The sequence below is a fragment of the Polypterus senegalus genome, chromosome 11 (genome assembly GCF_016835505.1).
Source record: "Polypterus senegalus isolate Bchr_013 chromosome 11, ASM1683550v1, whole genome shotgun sequence".
In the NCBI taxonomy this organism is placed as follows: Eukaryota; Metazoa; Chordata; class Cladistia; order Polypteriformes; family Polypteridae; genus Polypterus; species Polypterus senegalus.
Genome location: NC_053164.1, coordinates 21,645,914 through 21,661,142, shown reverse-complemented (window position 1 = coordinate 21,661,142; position 15,229 = coordinate 21,645,914). Strand labels below are relative to the sequence as shown.

General features: G+C 37.9%; 1 protein-coding gene across 3 annotated transcripts in view; it reads right to left on the bottom strand.

The window, feature by feature from the left end:
• The window catches only part of LOC120538729 (CLOCK-interacting pacemaker-like), a 153,235-nt gene that overhangs the window by 40,761 nt on the left and 97,245 nt on the right, over positions 1-15,229 (bottom strand). The window contains exon 1 of one of the 3 annotated variants that reach the window (XM_039768150.1): positions 13,156-13,209. The exons of the other annotated variants lie outside the window; for them this stretch is intronic. The gene's annotated coding sequence lies outside the window, so the exon portion shown is untranslated. Of the gene's footprint in view, positions 1-13,155; positions 13,210-15,229 lie in introns of those variants that run through there. 3 annotated transcript variants of the gene reach the window in all.

The following is a 15,229-nucleotide window of genomic DNA, read 5'->3' as shown; positions in this document are numbered from 1 at the left end:
GGCAAAGTGATTGTAACTGCTTTCTCCAGGAAATTAAGCTTGTATTCTAGTCTGGCTACTATGTGGATTTGGTATTTTATCCTTAAGGTTCCGTTCTCTGAGTAGCCTGCTTTTCCTCCTACATTCCAAGTATCCTTATATATAATTTGATACTATCCGTATGTATGGTGTTTGCGTCAATACCTCGAGTCAATACAAGTTAGAACCATGCAATGAGACTCTGCATCTGTAATTAGAACATAATGTGGCAAACGCGGACGCAGTATTGCATGATTGTTTAAGAATGTTCGAATGCTTCAGTGATGCCGAGTATAGTAAGTCGGTGTTGGTTCGAGCAGATAACAGTAAGTTCGGTTGATTTTTGGAACGTTGGTTTGGTGGGGCGTACTTTCCAGGACTAACATCGTTGACTGACTTAAACCCTTCGACAGTTCATATAGAACGTATCACCATTTGCTTGGTACGTCGAAAACTATCTTTGGGCAGTTCGGTTTTGGCATCCGTCCTTCTGACATCTATTGGCAAACTGAGTAATGACGGCAGGGTATTAACAACGGTCATTGTTTAAATTTTAGCCGATCTACGATTAGAGTCGTAAAATACGGTTTGCTTTGAAAATTTGTTTGCCGGAAAAAATCAAATTAGGTGCGCCACAGAGCTGAGTTCACATTTCGCAGCCCCATTTAAAAAGGAAGCTCTTCATTATATCGGCCGAAAAGGTCTATTTTAAGCACAAATCAGTGGCATGACGATAAAATTATTTCAAGGACTTAAAAAAACAAATAATTCTTTGCAGAGAAAGTATGGATTTCACACATGTAGAATTTGTAGCCCGATTCGATCGGGCTCCCAGTTGCTAGTACACATAATATTTTAAGTAACTCTAAATTGTCTTGGTGTGAGTGAGTCTTGGCAGTTAATTAATCTGATCCCGAGTTTTTCCCTGGCTCAATTCGGGTTCTGCCTGGAAAGATCCCAGCGCCTTGAAACTACGCAATTAGAATGAGTGGGTTTATAAAATGAATAGATTATTTTTTATTTATATTTTCATAATTAAGAAGCCATAAGAACCTGAAAGTCAGAATTACAAAAAGCTGATGACATGTACTTGTATAGATATTTAAAATAGTAAAATGGGAAAGCATTTTCTGACTGCTTATACTGTTATTTTTCCTTTATACCAGCAGGTGGTGCTCAGTCACAATTTTTTAAGGTCAAGGAAAATGCCAACATTTAAAAAGTCAAGCTCATGTAGAGACTACATCATGTGAATTATGCTTACAAATTAGATTTAAAGGTTCCAAGGTGTGCACAACAAATTAGGATTAAATAACTGAGAAATCATCCATCTAAATGTTTATTGAAGGGTCTTTTCTCCTAATTTGCATGTTGGAGAAGTGGCTAGTGTGTGCTGGATTTAAATCCCGGTTTATCCATTGTCTTTGTAGAGTTGACATATTCTCCTTGCTGAAGTTTTGTTTTTTTCCTCAAAAATACTTAGTTTACAGTGAAAAGAAACTTTAATAAACATTAGCCCTGTATGACTGACTGTGTGAGAGAGTTTGCCCCACAATGCAAGGGTAATCAATTCAGGGCTACATCCTATGTCTAATGCTGACAGGACATGGATCATTGCTGGAATAAGTGGTTTTAAAAAATAATGATTTTTCAATTAAAGTCTTTTGGTGAGCCTGTCACTTTAGAATTTGGATAAAACAAATAACTTACTCCAGATGGAGTACCTGCTCCTCACATGGGGCACTCATTCACATAGCCTGACTAGGCTAATTCACAAGCACATACACATTTGAGACTTAATAAGGAAACTGAAGTTTATGGACAAAAGAAGAATGTGCAAATGCCAGACAGAAACCATGTCAGAAATGAAAGCAGGGGTTTTGAGTTGTTGGGCAGCAGTCCTATTCATTATAACACTACAATAGAAATCAATAATTTGTTCTTTTAAGAAATAACTGACAAAAATAATCTTCTAAATTCAATATAGTGTTTTATGGCTTTCAATACTGTTAGGTACTTAATGGTAATCTGTATAATAACCTGAACTGCTCTTTCTTACTGGTAAACTACTGAGATCATTGATACAACTTTAAAAGTATTACAGAGGTTTGTGATTGGAGACCGAGAAAATAGTTAACTGTGCAACAGTTTCAAGATATATTCACAAACATGGTGATTATGGGAGGAAAACAAGACTAAAGCCACTACTGAAGAAAAAGGAAATGTGGAAAAAAAAAAAAATCTGGGAAGCAAAGAAAACATGTTGGTTGAATGAAGCCAAATAGGAAATGTTTTGGTCATTCTTCTTTGGGTTTCATCAGACTGATACATGCATATGACAGACCAAATCATTTCCCTATAGAAAATGTAGGCAGTTTCATTCTTTGGGGATGCTTTGCAGACGAAGGGTCAGCAATGTCTGTTAAAGATAGAAAGAAAGAAGGATCCCAGCAGAAAACTTGTTCCTGCCTGCCAAAAACAAATGAGTTGGGAGAAAATTAGCTTTTTAGCACAATAATGACCTTAAGCACAAAGCAAATGGCAACAGTGGAGTGGATTGCAAATAAAATAATGTGATAGTCTGAGCTAACCAAAACCATAAATTGAAAAGGGATAACTGGTAGTAACAAGAGATATAAATGATGATCAGGAAGTTTAAAAAAGCTTTAAGTATTCCGTCAAGAACTGGTAAAAAGCTCAGATCGGGAAACAGTTGCAGTAAAACTTTCTCTTGATATGAGATTATATTACACTCCTCCACAACCAATTTAGTTAAACAGAAACCAGCATACATAACATCTAAAAACATCAGTGCACATCAGTGCATAATGAGAAACAAAACTGAGATCAACATTTACTTCTGTATATGTGGAATAACTACTTGGAGCATTCTTTAAACACATATTTCACACAGCACCCCTAGCAGTTGTTTATCCACACTGGGATTATGAAGAGATTTTTTAGCACCTATTCCAAGTTCCTTTGTTGCCTGGCCTGTTCCCTTTAGCACCAAGCAACCACAAGCTTATAAATCTGGCTAGTATAACCTATAGTAAATATAAAGCCAGCCATCTCTGACCATGGACGTGAGTATGGGGACTCAAAGGGAGGGAAGATTCTTTTTTAAACTAAGTAATTAAAAGCTACCAGCATTGAGGCAAGAGAAACTAAATCTTGACAATTTTGGTTCCACAAATCCTATAATAACCAAATGCAACACAATGAAGGTAATTCTACAAAATGTATGGTATCCAGAGCAAAAGAATTGAAATTAAGGCCACTGAAACTCCATAGAGACTATAGCTTGTATATTTTTCACAAGGTGGCATAGATAACACTGTGCTAACTGGAGCTGATTTTTATTGGCAGCTTGTGTCTGAGAGATGCAATGGTGGATTTAGAATTTACATTTGGTTGAGCTGCACAAGCACCAGTACTAATGTCTAGCATAACAGAAACCACATACATACATATTAACTAGATGAGGAAGATCATATCCCAAAACAATCGTATGCTTTATGGGATTTTACGTGTCTAGGTATTACCCAAGAGAAGGCAAAAAAGTCCAAAAGAAAGTGAAGTGCTTCAAAGATTTGAAAAAACTGAAAGGTATACAAATGGCCAATACCTAGTGGAGTTACCATGGTGACAAAATGATCTGGGACTGCCGGAAAATTTTAGAGTTGCTAACAAAAAGATTGAAAGCCTAAAACATAAACAGAACATGGATTTAACACTTTACGAAAGTATAGTGTAATCCAGGCCTATCTACAACACAGCAATTGTAAGGATATTTCCACATTTTATTTCCCTACATAGCGTTAAATTCCTACATCATATCAAATTCAGATGCAGCAAAATTGCCAGGCTGCGTATACATTGTGACACCACTGAAACAGCATACAATGCAGTTGCAAACCTGCAAGGAGGAAGGTGGACAGGCTGTCTTGTGTTTGGTAGCTACAAGATCCAGATTTTGCACAATTAAAGAAAATGACCTGGAGTTTGACTAGGAAACAATTTACAGAAGCCTAAAAACTGGGAAAATCACTTTAATGTGGATAGATTCCACGAACACCTTATCTCAGCACAGAAGTGGAAGTATTTTGTAGCTAACAACGGAAATTCAGAGTTAACAATTCCAGAATCATGTTCACACTGCAATGGGAAACATAATTCACCTCACTCTTCCCCTAAGAGGTCTGTAGAAGGTCTTCTTCAGAGCTGGCTCTGGTGGAATCGATCTAACCTTTGATGTAACTCATAAATAACACTTGTAAATTACCTCATACATACAGTATGCAATCACAATGCTTCAGAACTTTATTATGAACTGGAGCAGCCTCCAATTTGAGGTATCCAGAAAGCGACACCAGAGTTTGAGGAGTCCTATAGTGACATTACAGAAAACATATATGTTAATGGAATTCACAATAATTTCTAACAGTTAAAGCGTCATTCTTGCTAGATGCCCTTATCGCAATACAAATGCAATAATTTCCCCTGTAGCTGCATCTTTTCTAGGCTCCCAAAAATCGAGCAGCTACAGAGGTGACAAGCTAGGCTTCAGCACAACTCAAACAAAATAAATTTCTCAGTCCAATAAAGTTAGTTTTAAAAAGGTTTAGTGAAAGTTTAAAAAAGGAACAAAACACAAAAATTCAGAAAAAATGATTAAACATTCAGAATAAAAAATAAAGAGGGGAAAAAAGGTTTCTTCTCTGTTTCATTACAATCTTAGCTTCCTTAAACTTCATTTAATCTCTATACTTTAAAGTTGTTTCATTTCTCTATGGGAAACTTAACACAGACTTCATTTCAGTACATGCAGGATGTTCTGTATGTACGGTACATTCAATAAATTCAGTACAGTTTGAAACTGTTTGCCATCCGTGCCTTACCATCTGCAAGGCAGATGAATTGAACTAGTCTATAGTCAGAACAAAAAGAAATAGTCAGAATATTGCATTTACAATTTACCTTGTAAGGGTTATAATAGAACCTCCCATTGACTATGCACTAATATATAGATACATTGGAACCTCGGTTCACGAACGTCTCGGAACACATACAAATTGGTTTACGACAGGAATAATCATCATCATGTAATTGTCATTTAGCTGGTTTGGCTGCATTTCCCTACTTGATTGAAGGGATCATAATTATCCCAATGCTGTGAATGCATGTGTCAGTGTTGCCATAAATATACTGTATATATTCTACCATCAAGTTTTCTTTTATAAATTCTGAATCTGAGTGGAAAGTTGCAAATATATATTTTAAGCTTCTTTACGTGCATACAGAATTTTATAACTCTCATCCCTGGACAGGAAGTAACTACACTATTACCAAAAGATAGGATTATTGGTTTGCCACCCTTTGAAATCGCTACTGTGGACTTTTCAGGAGCAGTTTATCTCAATATAAGAGTGGTACGAATAAAGAGCTTACATTAAGTTTAAACTGTTCACCTGAGCTGCTGCAAGAGATGTACATTTAGAGCTGGTCAAAGATGAAACAACAGAGAGTTTTCTCTTAGCCCTAAGAAGATTTATAGTCAGAAGAAAACTATGCAAGTTCATATATTCAAGTAATGAAAAAAAACTATCAGAGAGTACATCAAGACTTTAGGGAGATGTGGAAATATATAAAAGAACCTGAACTAAAAAGTTATTTTAAGAAAAGGGCATTACGTGGATGAATGAGCTGCACGGTAGGGTGCTTTCTGGGAGAGACTTGTATAATCAGTGAAGACCTGTCTAAAAGGAGTGATGGGTTAGACTAAACTCTGGGGAACCAGGCACCACGTTGATAGAGGTAGAAATTGTACTGAATTCATGGCTTCTTGCCAATGTGCATAAAAAGCTTGATAATTCTGAGCCATTAACACCTGAACACATTAAGAGTTGAAGAACTGTTTCAGGATGAGACAGCCTTATATTTTCTAATACTGTCTGCAATTTGTCTGGTACTGAGAAGACCTGTTCATTTATTAAATAATTTAGAGGTTAAAACTGAATAAATAATAAACTCTAGTTCTTCAGCCAGTAGGATGTAGTAGGATGTAGTAACTTTGTACATTGTGATAATATGCAAACAAATGTACTGTACTTGTGTTTATTAATTCTCAAAGATGAAACTATTACATAGCTATTCGTGTTACATAAAATACACATATTCATGTGTATTTGAAGTAAGAACTACAAATTTAGAAGTGTTGCTGTGGCTTCTTGGCTCTGTATGCAAAAATGTAAGAGTCCAAATAGGCCTGAATTTTAGGATCTAAAAATATTAGAGCTTAATGTCACTGTTCTGAAGTCATTTAAACCTTTGGATGTATAATTTTAACTACTGGAATTATATTGTGTCCAGGTTTTGGGCACCTATTGTAAATCCAGAGAAATGTCATTGAGTAGAGGGCTGAAGCAAATGTCCATTAATTCTGTTTTGTCTAAAGTTTTTTATTTTAGTTCATTGCTGAGGGACTTTTCTTAGATCATTTTGGTCAAAAGAAGGCTGACTTATAATTCCAGTCCTGATTGGTCTGTTGAAAAATGTCTGAAGCAAAAACATGTGTCTCAAACATTAACTGAAATTCATTGATTTTTTTAGCTGACAGTCAGTTTTCACTCCTGTAGATTCCACATGATTATTAAATTTATTATGAATGCCAGGCATCATCTTCATGCTTACCATTCTTCAATAAATTCAGATTGTCAGTCCTGTCCTTATATTTAAAGTTTGCCAATTTGATTTAATGATTCACTTCCTTCTGTAATTCTTTCTGTTTAGTTATAATGCCCTGTTTCAACCATTTAGCAATTCTTTCAAATCTTTGGTAATCCACAGATTTGTTTTGGAATAAACTTTGACTAATTTATGTCAATCTTGCAAAATTTTGTATAAATGCTTATGGTGTCAGTTAATTGATCAATATCAGCATAGAATCCTTTGAACACAGTCCATTTAGTACATTTAAAATAGCCATATAGGCAAGAGGCAGATTCCTCATCCCAGACTTTGATTACCTTTACACACTTTAATAACCAGTGTGGCATTCGGTTGGGGCCCTTGCCCATCTGGGATGCCTTTATGCTGGAAGGACCAGAGAGGGAGTGTATCTAGAGCATTACCTCCTCCGGTGCGCTAAGTGGCAGCCTCCCTGGATTGCAATGGTGCCTCAGATTCAAGCAGGGCTCCATGAGAGCTGGAGTTTGGTGTAGCCCTGTAGGGTTCTGTGGGCACCATCAGGGTGTGCTGCAGCTGCTGCTGAGACCTTAATTGCAGCACCTTCACCACACCCAGAAGTGATGCCAAAACTAGGTCATTGAACACCTGGCGCACTTCCGGGTGCCTTATAAAAGTAGCAAGCAGCCACTACTCCGGGGCCAGAGTCGGGTGGAAGAGGACAAAGCTTGCAAAGAAAAGAGAAAATGAAGAGTTTTGGTGTGCTTAACTGTGCTGTACACATGGAAAATGGAAGAAGACTTTTTTACAGTAAAAGTGTAAGTTTAAAAAGTATTTGCATGTTAATTTCAAAGCTGAAAACGTATAGCGCAACGAATACCTCTAATGCAACATGAAACAATTTTCTTTCAATTTATTACGTTTTACTATTTTTACTATGGTTAATTACTCATTGCAATATAAAATAGGTCTATTATGCATATGTAACAATTCCCATGAAAATAACAATCTGTTTAAATTGTACATCCATTTCCCCATACGCAAGTGGCAATGCCGCAAAGTGGCTAGCGTGTAGCGCCAGCATGGGTGTTGGCAAGAGAAGCGAGCATGGGACAGAGCCCCCTAGTCATCCTAAAGATACTTTTAACTGCTTCACTTGCCACCACACTAGGGGGCAGAAGTTACCACAATATCTATCTGTGAACTGAGATGGCTAGTGGTGTGGGTCCATGACAATACTGGGGAATATACATGCTCTTAATGAAAATTTGTGGAAACTCGCTGGACAAATACATGAGTCATAGGAAAAAAAAAAAAAAAAGTTCCACATCCTTCATGCATACTCCTTCTATAACCAACACCAACTTACACCATGGTTTATTTCTTTTAATTTCTAGAAATTCAAAGAACCCTGAAATTTAACATTGCCAGTAATGGCAAAGTCTCTGTCCACACAATAAATACACCATACCCCTTTCCTATGAACCTGTTATCAGAAACATTTTTAATTCAGACAGATTTCTGCAAATGGCCACAGTCTCTCTCTCTCTCTCTCTCTCTCTCTCTGTCACCTCAACTTTTTCTCTTTTTACATTCCTTTCTGGTTATTCAACTTTAAAAACAATTAAAAAGTTGAACTGAAAATAGTAGTCAGATTCACTGAGAAATTGAATAGTAGAAATAGATGTGTGTTCAGGTAGTTTTCACTGAAACAGGTACTCTCTGATGTATGTAATCCATAAACAGTCATTTGTAGCTATACATGAAGACCCCACGTCATAAAGTCGAACAACAGTGATAAAAACAGACGTTTGCTTAATTTTTGTGATACCATTACAATTAGTTAATCCCCATAAAATATTAGGATTCGACCAGATAACAAGTGAATCAATCCTACTGATCTGCACCCAACCTTATCAAAGGAGTCAATCATTTTAGAGCCTAATGAATATAACACGGCACTGTGTGACAGAAGCTGCAAGTACAGTGGAAAACAACTAGTAGAGGTGTGAGACCTCAAGATGTAACGAATACTCTGCCTTCAGTTCAACCTGTGGCTAGAAGTGTGTTATCATGAATACACACCTTGAAGGGGACTCAGGAGGGTCAGAGAGAGGATCAGAGATCCAACCAATCCAGTCACATGACCAGCACAGAGTATAACCATTATCTAGCGAGAGTGCCAATCAGCTCTATTTGTTTGGACTAAAGGTTTGTCCAAAACACTACTCTAGTCATCATGGAAGGAAAAAAAATAACAATCCAGAAGGAAAGAGTACACCGTCAAGCTCTCAATTAAATCAATTTAGAATATGCTAAACAATTATCCCTGGATTTGAAAAGGTACTCTATGCTGGGCTGAACATGTATTTCTGGCAACCATTCATGTAACTGTGATGTATAGACATTGTTAAAAGGATCATTTCAGCAAGTCACAAATGGAGAAATGCCCATTAAACAGAGTTTTAAAACTGTGTCTGTTCTTCCAAAAAATAATCCATTAAGTCCAGAATTTCTCATAGAATGGGCTCCCAAACTTTCTAAAGTGGTTCAGAGAATGGTCAATGAAAGAGAGAGAAGAGAGCATGTATGTTGACAGAAAAGGAGAAACAGAATTGAGTAATCCAATTTGGTGGGGTCCCTGAAAAGTTTGGTGAAGCATCTCATTTCTCTTTAACCACAGGTCTAAACAAAGAGATTGAACTGTTGTCATGCTCTGGTAGTTTCTGTGACTATTCATGTTATATACATTTGCAGATTTAATAATGACTTAATATTCAGCCTCCCTCCACTGCCTGAATGGCTTACCTCTTTTGATCAAGGGAGTAGAGACCTGGAAAACTGTGCATAAAAAAGGCTTGAGAAATGGATGGAATCAGCCCCAGGGTGCTGAAAACATGTGCCAGCAAACTCTGCAGGGTCCTTCAGCTCTTGTTCTCGCTTTCCCAAAATTTGAAGAAACATCCTGTGTGGTCGCAGTACTAAAGAATGGGCAATGATCCCTTGGACCTCAGGCCAGTTGCTTATACTTCAGTCTTCTTCAATAGACAAACTGCAACTCCTGGTTTGAGAACTTTGGATTCTCTGCAGTTTGCCTATCAGACACATATATGTGTGGTGGATGCTCTCATCTACATTATCCAGAGAGCCTACTCCCACTCACACCACAATCAGGAAGGTTCTTTATTTTTTCCAGTGTCTTAACACCATTATGCCTCATTGATTTGGGACAAAGATCAAGGCTTTGAATCTTGATGTCTCCACAGTCTCCTGGATCATGGACTACCTAATGAATAGACAGTAGTTTGTGAGGTTCAGGACTGCTTGACAGACATGCTTGTGTGTAATACTAAAGCATCTCAAGGAACTGTCTTGTCTCCTTTCCTGTTTACCCTCTATACAATGGAGTTCTAGCACAATATCAGTGCTTGCCATCAAAAGAAATTTCCATATGACCACTCCATCATAGGCTACATTAATAATGGAGACAAGTCAGTGTACAGGAAGGTTGTCGAGGACTTTGTCTTGGGGTGCAGTGACAACAACCTACAAATCAATATCGGCAAGACAAAAGAGATGGTGGTGGATTTCCAGCAAGCCAAAAAGCTTCTGAGACCAGTCACCATTCAGTGGGAGGATGTGGAAGTGGTGCAGACTTACCTGGGAGTTCACATAAACAACAAACTGGACTAGTCTGACTATACACTGGTGCTATACAAGAAGGGCAGGTCTTTTGATGCATGCTGCAAGCTGCTGGAAATATTCTATCAGTCAACAACTGATTCAAGGGGAAGCAACTTGAGCACAAAAGATGCACAATGCCTGAACAAACGTATTAGGAACCCCTCTCCAATCCAGGGTGACTTCTAGATATACTGGAACCTGTTGTGGATGGTGGAAAAATGAAATGTCATCATAAAAAATCCCTTCTATCCACTCCAGGAGGCGCTCTCAAGGAGCAATTTTAGCCATAGGCTCATTCCACCATGGCCTTTGGGGGGTCATTTCTGCCTACTGCTATCAGGCAATCAATTCTTCCTCCCGATGTACTCGTTAAGTTCATTTTGAAATATGTGCACAATATCTATTTATATATCTATCTATCCATTTATTTATCTATTAATTGATCAGCTGTATTATTTGTCCTGTGATTATGTATCTTTGTTTTTTATGTTTCTGAAGCTGTATGCATCTGAATTTCCCATTGGGATTAATCAACTTGATCTAATCTAATCTAATATCTAGATTGGTAATTACACAGACAACATATATAAAAGATTTTAAACTAACCCAGCACCGCATCCCTACGACGTTTTTTGTTTTTTTTTTTGTAACTCTGCAAGTGCTGTTGAAGTCTTTATTTATGCACAAGTATTTGTATAGCCCTGCTGGTTTATGTGAAGGTAAGTTAAGTCACCCTTGCTCTTTCTAGACTATTTTTTTAAGAGGAGAAAACCAGTACTGTAGCTGTGCTGACAGTTGTCTGAAACACAAACTGAATGACGAAGCAATCGTGCTGTAGCCTGGTGTGCCTCTCTCTCTCACACACAGGGCCCATCTGATCTCTCCACCCTCTGCTTTTCTTTCTCCTCCCAATGTGGCTCTCCTCGTGCTCTACCTCTTTTCCAGCACACTACAGGCCATGTGCTCACCATCTCTGTCAGTTTGCTCACGCTCCTCAGCACACACTGTGGTGGTCTTACACACACAAACTCAGTTCCTGTCAGCTTAACAGGCCACAGAGCTTACTGTCAGACATGACACAAACAATCCCCACTCCTTCATCCTCATCTGAAAACCAAAGGATTATCTTGTTTGGGGGGGCTTGGTGATTGCAGCTCAGGAGATCTGCCAAAGAAAAAAGTCACCAATTATACATTCACTCACAAGAGAGGAAGACGTAACCCCAACCCCTACAGCCCTTTCTTAATGTAGATTACAGTGATTACACAATCAGAATGATAGCATAAACATATCCATCGTCTGACGAAAACCCATGTGACACAAACCCTTCCTAAAATGAACACACAGCCAATGCAACCGGTACTGGTTGGGCAATCACTTTTGATTAGGATTTTGATCATTAGCTTACACTGCTTGAAATGAATAAAAGCATTTTTTGTGACCTTTACTCCATAAATTGGCTCTTTTTTAAAAGCTTTGAGTTTTTTTCAAAGCAATTGATGAGATGGGCTTGACAAATCACAGTAAGCACATCTGCTACAGTAAAGCAAAATCCTGAAGTCATTTATTGACGTGACAACAGACCGCATGAGCTCACTTTCCAGGATTTCAGCGTCAAACAAGTATTCCTGTAGTTATGTGACTGGAATTGGATCTACGGGAAAAGGAAGCCCAAAATCAATATGCATGTATATCTGTAAGTTGCACCATAGCTTCTTTTTCTTAGTGATAATAATTTCTCAACAATACTACGATATTTCTTAAATTCACAATAAATTATGTAATTTCCATTTTGTTTACCGATTAAGGGGCAAAAGATGCTGCTGTAGAAAGGTTTCCCATAATTACTCCTCATTGAGACAAACAATAATAGTAATAATAATAATAATAATATAATAAACAATAAAACAATAAATCTTGAGGAATAGTATTGTTACCCAGTGGTAAAAGATGACCTGCAATAAACTGTTACTGTTACTATTTGAATTTATCAGAATAACATATATCTTTGAGAAAAAGCACAGACAAGTGTGCTAAATGCCAACACTGGGTGTATTTGAGTTACACTAAAAATCTCTATTAACTTATTTTAAACATTCTTACAGGATATGGACAAATCTTTTTATTTACACAACTTTCAATGCATCAATGATTTTTTGGGCTTCTCCTCCACCTTCAGCACAGCTCACTTCTTCACTCACTTATTCCGTGTCTCTTTTGTTAAAAGTGCCCACATTACCTTAGCCTGATTATCTTCACCACATATTTTTTTTACTTTACTACACCTATTCATTTATCATATTTAATCTTCCTTTCCCTTAAACCTATATTTTCACTAGCAGGTGAATGAGACTGCCAAAGGTATTATACATCCCTTCTGCCCCCTGCAGTAAAAAAAGAGCACATGGAGATGTTGAGATATGAACACTTTTTGAAAAATAGTATATTTGGCCCAATTGAAGTTATGCCATAGTTGATCTTCATGTTTGAGTTATTTAGAAAACTTTAGTCTTACAAGTGTTTATAGAAGAGAATAAATGCCCATACTGATGCCTTATTTGGGGTATAACAAGGAGGTATATAAGTCTATTTGGAAAGTTTTCAATTTCCTGGTAAATAAAATAAAAGGATAAACTAGTACCCATAAACAAAAAAGACATTAATCAATCAATTTCTACATAACATTATACAGTCCAATTAAGGAGATGATAGTTTGTTTAACAGGACTTGGTGTTACAATCCCTGACGATTCAGGACAGTTCTTGCCTTGAGTGGGGATAGGATGATTTGATGATGACCACTTAGTGTTGTTTCCACCAGTACGACACATCATCAGTTTTGTGTCCTGTCCTCATAGGGTGTTTCAACCTTTACTGCAAGACACCCTCAGCTGAGGGAGACCCACCACAGCCTGATCAGACCTAGGAGTGAATGTTACATGCTTACTAAGTGGTCATTTGGCAGCCCAATCAAATAAAATATGCTGTACATCTGCAAAATGAAATGCATTAGAAACCCCCTGTATCAGACCCTGGTATTCCTGCACCTGACCCATTAAAATCCTTTAAAGAGTTGGGATTCTCAGGAAGCTTTGGGACATATCCCCAGTAATTCTACTCAAGTCCCGTATGCTGCCTGCTAATGCAGCAAAGATTTAATTCATTTCTCCTCACTATCTCCACCTTTAAGCATGGATTTACATAACAAAAGGCTATGTCATGCTTCAAACTGGCATTTAAATTTTTGTCAATTTTTTTATTAATCAATCAGTATAATTTATGTTAATATTGTTAATTGTCTATGTTATTTAGTTTCTGTGAGGGTCCTATTTACCCCAGTGCAGACCAAAGCCAGTCGTCTGATTAGGCAGTCAGGCTGCCTGGGAGTGAGCTTTATCTGGTCAAGCTAGTACGGAGTCTTGCCTGCTTTTTAGCTCTGTTTTGGAGACTTCAAACTTTATCATTCTTTTTGTGTTTGTGAATCAAAGTAAGATGAATATCCATCATGCATTTATTGCAAATGATTAATACAAAAGTGCTGCAGGGAACCAAAGGTAACACCAGATACAAGACCGGCAGAAGCCGAGAAAGGATACCATTCCACTCTAGGCCACTTTTACACATAACAATATTCACTTTTATAAGTGCAATATGTAATTAACAGTTCAATTATGAACACTGACAAATGACTATGTACTCACTTAAACTGAGCTGTTTTAAACAAACTTACCATACTAACAAGTACTTCTTTGGGAGAATAGCAGAATATGTAGAGGAAAGTCACACAGAAACTTGTGCAAACTTCACAAAGACTGTGAACAGTCTTGGGACCAGGATGCAAAAATTAACCAATGAACCACTGTTAAAACAGCCAGTAAAAAAGTTTTAATATATGATAAAAAGGGCAGGTTTTAATCTTGATTTAAAATTGAAGGGGTCCAGCCAGACAAGGAGAGAGTCAGTCACAAAGTTAAATGAGCAAAACTGAAAAGTTATGGAGCAAAGCATTGGAAGAGGTTAGGACAGGCTTCTAAAATGGATTGGAAAACACTGCTAAGATGCATGTTCTTTTTAAAAATCCATCTCAGAAGAAAGAAGAGTCAGTCATTGTCCAACCCGTTAAATCCTAACACAGGGTCACGGGGTCCACTGGAGCCAATCCCAGCCAGCACAGGGCGCAGGGAAAGAACAAATCCCGGGCAGGGCGTCAGCCCACCGCAGGGCACACACACACACACCAAGCACACACTAGGGACAATTTAGGATCACCAATGCACCTAACCTGCATGTCTTTGGACTGTGGGAGGAAACCCACGCAGACACCGGGAGTGTCTCTCCATGCAGGGAGGACCCGGGAAGCAAACCACCGTGCTGCCCAGAAGAAAGAAGAGCTACATCTTTTTTTTAAATATTCAATAGTTATAGTCTTATCTTCTAAGGTTTCAACTATGAAGTGAAACTATAAGCTTCACTTTGGAAATCACTAAAGCTATTGTACCATTCTTTTGAAATATTAACAAAAAACTGCACAAAGTATGTGGGATTAACAGGGTGGAGACACAGCCTCACAGTTTCACACACCTAAAATATCACAAGCTGGCATCTTTTTCTGACAGTCAATAACGTGCTGCGTGACTGAGCCAGGGCCCATGAGAAGGGTTTACAGATATGGCGAGTTCAGCTGCAATCCCACACACCCCTTTTTTTCTTCTATTCTACTTTAGTACATTTTAAGTGCCTTGAGAGGAAGGACTGGCATCTTGGCTGGGATGGGGGATAAACTCTTGCCCAGACTAGATGCCTTAATGGAAGGACCACTGGAATGGAGACACAAACTGGCA